The following is a 5,616-nucleotide window of genomic DNA, read 5'->3' on the forward strand; positions in this document are numbered from 1 at the left end:
CACATACCTAGAGTGTACTGCTCATGACTTGGTGGGATGCAGGTCATGCAGTGAGAGCTGTGGCTGTTTCTGCTCAGATAGAGACTTCCCTGTAAAGCACGGAGCAGAGTCATGTGAAGGCTTGTGGGTAGGAGTCAGGGTGCTGCAGCTCTTCTTGCTCAATGTAGAGAAACTTGATGGATGTTTAAATTTGTTGATCTTCTATCTCTCTCTCTCTCTCTTTTAAGATTTTTATTTAAGAGAGAGAAAGTGAGCACAAGCAGGGGGGAGGGTTAGAGACAGAGGGAGAAGCAGACTCCCCACAGAGCAGGGAGCCCGATGCCACAGGACTCCATCCCAGGACCCTGAGGTCATGAGCTGAAGGCAGACACTTAACCAACCAACCAAGCCACTCACGTGCCCTGAACTATCTTCTTCTTACTAGTTTATCTGTGTTTTCTTTTGGGCTTCCTGGATAAATGATGATACTAAATGTAAATCATATGTTCTGTGGATAACTTGAGTAATTCATTTTATAGATACTTTTTAAACATACAACCTTTCCTAGACCTATTTTTACATTCCCCCACTCCCCAGAGGTAACCAGTATCAGTTTTGTATGCATCCAGTTCATACTTTCATATATTATATGTGAAAAAAATATATATATAATGATGATCTAACATTGTGCATCACATTTGCTTTCAATCAGTCCTGCATTTTCATGTTTTGTCTGTTGATTTGTATCAGTGTAGGTCTGTTATTTTAACTGCTCCATGTTATTCAGCCATATGCAAACAGCACCCTTTTTTTGTTGTTGTTGATTCAGGCATTCTTGGATAAGTGGATGGTTTCCATCCTTTCTCTAGAGCCAACAGTATTTTGTAGAGCCTTCCAGGCTTCTGACAGTCACGAAGGGCCGGGTTGTTGGAAGGATTGCCACCTGCCAGCAGGCTACCTCCAGCCAGTAACTTGAAGCACGAAGTAAAATCACCTCCAAATGGCAAGAACTAGGGAGGCAGAAGGTAGGAGGTTAATGCCAGGCATCCTATTCTGTTGGGATCCCAGGGAAGTCTGGGCTGCCCTGAGCCTTCCCCCATCTCCCACAGTCCTGATATCTCAGAAGAAATGTGGAGGGAAGGAGAATCTGTGAAAACTTAGAGCAGACACAGGAGAGATGTTGGGGTCTGAAGCTGAGGTCCCTGAGTGGACTCTGAGGGTGCATCCCGACAGCCAGGCTCTGCCTTCTTCAGAACTCCTAAAGATGCTCATACTTAGGGTGATGCCAGGCACATGCAACTGACTTGGGCCACCCTGTCACAGAAGGCTCTGCTTTGTCGGTACCCATTCCTGTTCACTTTTGTTTCTCAGTATTTGGTCATTGTCTTTGGTACTCCACTGTTGGGGACCACAGCAGCTAGAAGAACCAAATGATCCATCTTCACAGCTTGGGGGTGAAGCAGTGTCACTGCACAGCTTGGGGGTGAGGGAGGAGGCCTAAGTAAGGCTGTGAAGGAAAGATGGGCTTTAAAGAGACAATCTGAGTGGAGGGTATTTCTCAAGTCTTGACAAATGAAATCTTGCATCCCTACCAAAAGGACTTCCCAAAGTCCTCATTGTTTTCAAGGCCAGCCATGGGTCTGGGTTCACTCAGTGAAGGGACCATGTGTCCCTCTCTGTTGGATACTTGTGCACAGCTGGCTGCCTCTGATCCATGCTCTGTGAGACTGCTCTTCCCCCGAGGCAGCCTTTTACCTATTAACTCTCACGAGATTTTACTGCCCTCTGGCAGGGCCCCTTAATATGCCATTGCAGTGAATTTATAGTTTGATAATCATGCTTCTCATTCTATTCTCAGCACCTTCTGATAAATTATATTCACTTTAGGCCATGGTCTTCACAGATCAATAATCCTCCATAACTTTGGTGAAGCAGATGAATGCATTAGGAATCTTTGCTATTTCTCTTTCTTTTTTGCCAATTCCTTTCTATCTTTTAAGATCCTTTTCTTGTCTCTCTACTATCCTGACTCTTTTTCTCTCCTATTTGGTAAACTTTCAATCTCCTTCCCTGTGTTCCTCCCTTGTGAACATTTGGAGTTTATCCCTCACAAATGAGAGGATGTTTGGTTGTTTTGTTTTGTTTTTAAAGATTTTATTTATTTATTCATGAGAGACACAGAGAGAGAGAGAGGCAGAGACACAGGCAGAGAGAGAAGCAGACTCCCTGTGGGGAGCCCAATGTGGGACTTGATCCCGGGACCATGGGATCATGACCTGAGCCAAAGACAGACACTCAACTGCTGAGCCACCCAGGCATCCCAGATGTTTGGTTGTTGACAGGTGGTAAGTTAGTGGTGTTCTTGCAGTTATAGAAGCTTGTCTGTTTAGTGACCCACAAAAGGAGGCCCATGGAGATGTACAGTTGGGTTCCAGACCCTTCTAAACACAAAGCTCATACCAAGAATACCTCCTAGGAAATTAGGGTCCCTAGACAACTGCCCAAGCTCAGCTTTGAATTGCTATTCAATTAAGATGATTTAGGTAAAAGAATGGGGTAAATGTGTCCCAAAATCCATGTAAATAGAAAACCAAGGAAACCATAAAACAAAAATTGCAAGGAAATCACATATAAAATCAGGGAGTGGTTTTAACTGAACAAGTTGTGTTGAGTGTGTGAGCATGTTAGTGTGTGTGTGTAAGTGTGTGTGTGTTTAGTATGTTGGAGGTGGGGATAAAGTGGGAAGGGTCCTCTGAGCTCTAATTACTTACCCAGATAGATTCAGTGGAGACACCCATTGCCCTGTCTGCAGTGAGTACATCCAACCTGACAGGTCCCTGCTGTTTCTGTCATGATTTTTGGAGCAACCTGTAAGTACAGAGGCCTGAGGTTCCCTTCAGAGGTGTCTCAGGTGAAATTCCACCCTGAGATGTCCTTGCCTCATCCAAGAATCTGATCTGAGCACCTTGCTGCTCTGGGTCCCCATGCCCCTCTCTTCTCATTTCTGGAGAATATTTTTCTCTTATTAGTCTCTTGGCTAAGCTCTTCCCTCTCTGAGGCATTCTACATATTTTCCTTAAAACTTTAACAGCATGTGTTTATAGCTTATTAAGCCTAGAGTCAGCTTATGCTGAGAATGTGGTGAGAAGCAGAACAGTCAACAGAAAAACTAGTTCACCTTTTCTGAGGGGCCTTGAGAATTTGGTCTTTAAACCCTCTAATATGGAAGAGAAATAAAATAATAAAAATGACAATGATAAAGCACCCTTCTAAATGTTTGCATGGATTGATTATTCTGCAGAATGACTCTTTGAAGCAAGTACCATTATCATATCATAGGATGAACCTTGTCCGGTCTAAGAGATTGTGGGTACAACTCCTGGAATCATCTGGGAACTTTGTTCTCATTCTGCAGCCCTAAGTTCAACTGGGACAAGATCACACTAGCCTGGAGCATCTGAGGGGGTGGATGAAGGATTTACTTATGTCTCAGGTTACTGTACATTGTGGTCATCTCAGGTACTAATAAATGTCAAGATTGATGAGGTATACCTGGTGCAGATATCTAGAGTTATTTATGCAGAAAACTTCTGGCCTTGGGGAGTTCTAAGCTGGTTCTGTTTGATATCACCAAGTATGGGCAGGGTATCCCCCTCCAAATCTCCATCACCACTGCCTCCTTAGGTCTGTGGGCCATGCCATAACTCAGAGGTTTACAAATGTCCTAGCAGAGTGGACACAGAAAATTTGGATGGTTCCACCTGGGTACCTCTCTTGCTGGGCAGTCATGGGTGAGGTGCTGGTTATTGGAGACACATACTTACCTGGTGATAAGCAAAGTGTTCTCAAAGTGCTTTCTCTGCACTTGTGAGTATGTTGTGTATGTGTGTGTGTGTTCCCTTCTGGTTCTCTTGTCTAGGTGCCCCAAGACTCTGTCCACCTTCAGCCTAAGGAGTCCTTTTCATCACAAGGATAAGACATTTGTCTCATTTGCCATTATATCCTTTCCCCCAAAGTATGGTTATTACATAAGGTGTTCCCTCTTCCCAGACTCCTTTTCTCTCACTTCATTTCTGTCTTGTCATCTCTTCCCTCCGGAATGGCCTGATGACTCAATGGGTGTAGACCAAAGATAGTAAGAAATACCAACAAATCCAAAATAATAATACAGACATAGCAGGAAAACTTCAAAACATTTATCCTGACTTTTTTTTTTTAATTTCACAAACAATATATTAAAAGTATAAAAACTCAGATGATAGCAAAATGGAGTAAAACCTAATTTTCTTCTTTAATCCTTCCCCGGTATATTTCAATCCTCAAAGTTAACATGAATCATTTGATATGCAAACTTTCATACATTTTTCTAAACACACACACACGCACACACACACACACACTTTTCTTTTTTCATAGTGGTATGAACTAGGTCCCCTCCAACTTGCTGTGATTCTGGGATTTACTCCTTGACTCATCTGCTGATAAAGTAGCTATTTTCATGAGGAATTTAGTAAACAATTGCTGAGTGCTTACTCTGTGTTAGGTACTCTTCTGCTTATATGTAATTATCATATGTAAGTTTCACGACATACCCATCCAACAGGTACATTATAAGCCCTATAAACCCTCTGCGACACATAATGGCAGATGAGACATGAATAAATTCTTCATCTGACTTGCCTGAGACATTGGAGCAAGTCAAAATCAATGCCTTTAATCTTTCGGCTTTATTGTCTCTATTTGGAAGACTGGATAATTTTGCCACTAAAACTAAAACAAAATATCCTGTTACATTTTACATCTCTCAAACAAGCATGGGCTTGTTACATGGGATAAGTAAACTGGTTCTTTTTAAAAACCCTTATGCAGCTGGATGAAGGTAAGCCAGGGACTAGAATCTATAGATTCAAGATTTCCTACCAAATTTTAAAAATAGCTTCTTAAATGTAATTTGTGTAATGTCAACTCTAGTACGTTGTCTAAATAGTAACAGAATAGTGAAGATAGGTAAAACAGTACTTTGAGTTGACAAGTAGGAGGAGTGTGGTAATACTGGGGTCAGTGTGGAGACCTATAGAAAAACCTGCTGTTTCCATCCAGACCCTTGGAAGGGCTCCACCAACTGCCAATGTCCTGGGGCAGGCAATCAGTTTACTTCTTAGTACACAGCATCTTCAATTTGATAGACTCATAAGGAAGCCTTAAATGTGGTTAGCAGTTCTGCATTCTTGATGCAATCATATTTTCAGAGTGTGGGAGGATCTCAAGCTATGAAAATATCCTTGGAGAGGCTTGCTTATTAAATTTGGCTTTTTCAATCTTCCTAATACTTTTCACTAAACACCAGGCAGTTCCCTTAATTTTTCAGATTCATGTTGTTTTTCTTTTGTCTAATGAACTTTCAAATACTTCCTGATGAGCTATTGAGGTTAGAAAAAAATATTAACAATGACAAGTAGAAAAAGCTCTACATGTAAGGATATACTTCATTATAGCCTATTAATTGGAATGGAAAGTTCATGTTCACTGCTTAGGGTAATCAGATAAAAGTCAAGGATTCTCTGAGGCATCTCTGAGATCCTTATGAGTCTACACCACTTCTGACAAGTAACGTTTGACTGATAAAATATAGGATGT

The sequence above is a fragment of the Canis lupus genome, chromosome 11, assembly GCF_003254725.2.
Source record: "Canis lupus dingo isolate Sandy chromosome 11, ASM325472v2, whole genome shotgun sequence".
In the NCBI taxonomy this organism is placed as follows: domain Eukaryota; kingdom Metazoa; phylum Chordata; class Mammalia; order Carnivora; family Canidae; genus Canis; species Canis lupus.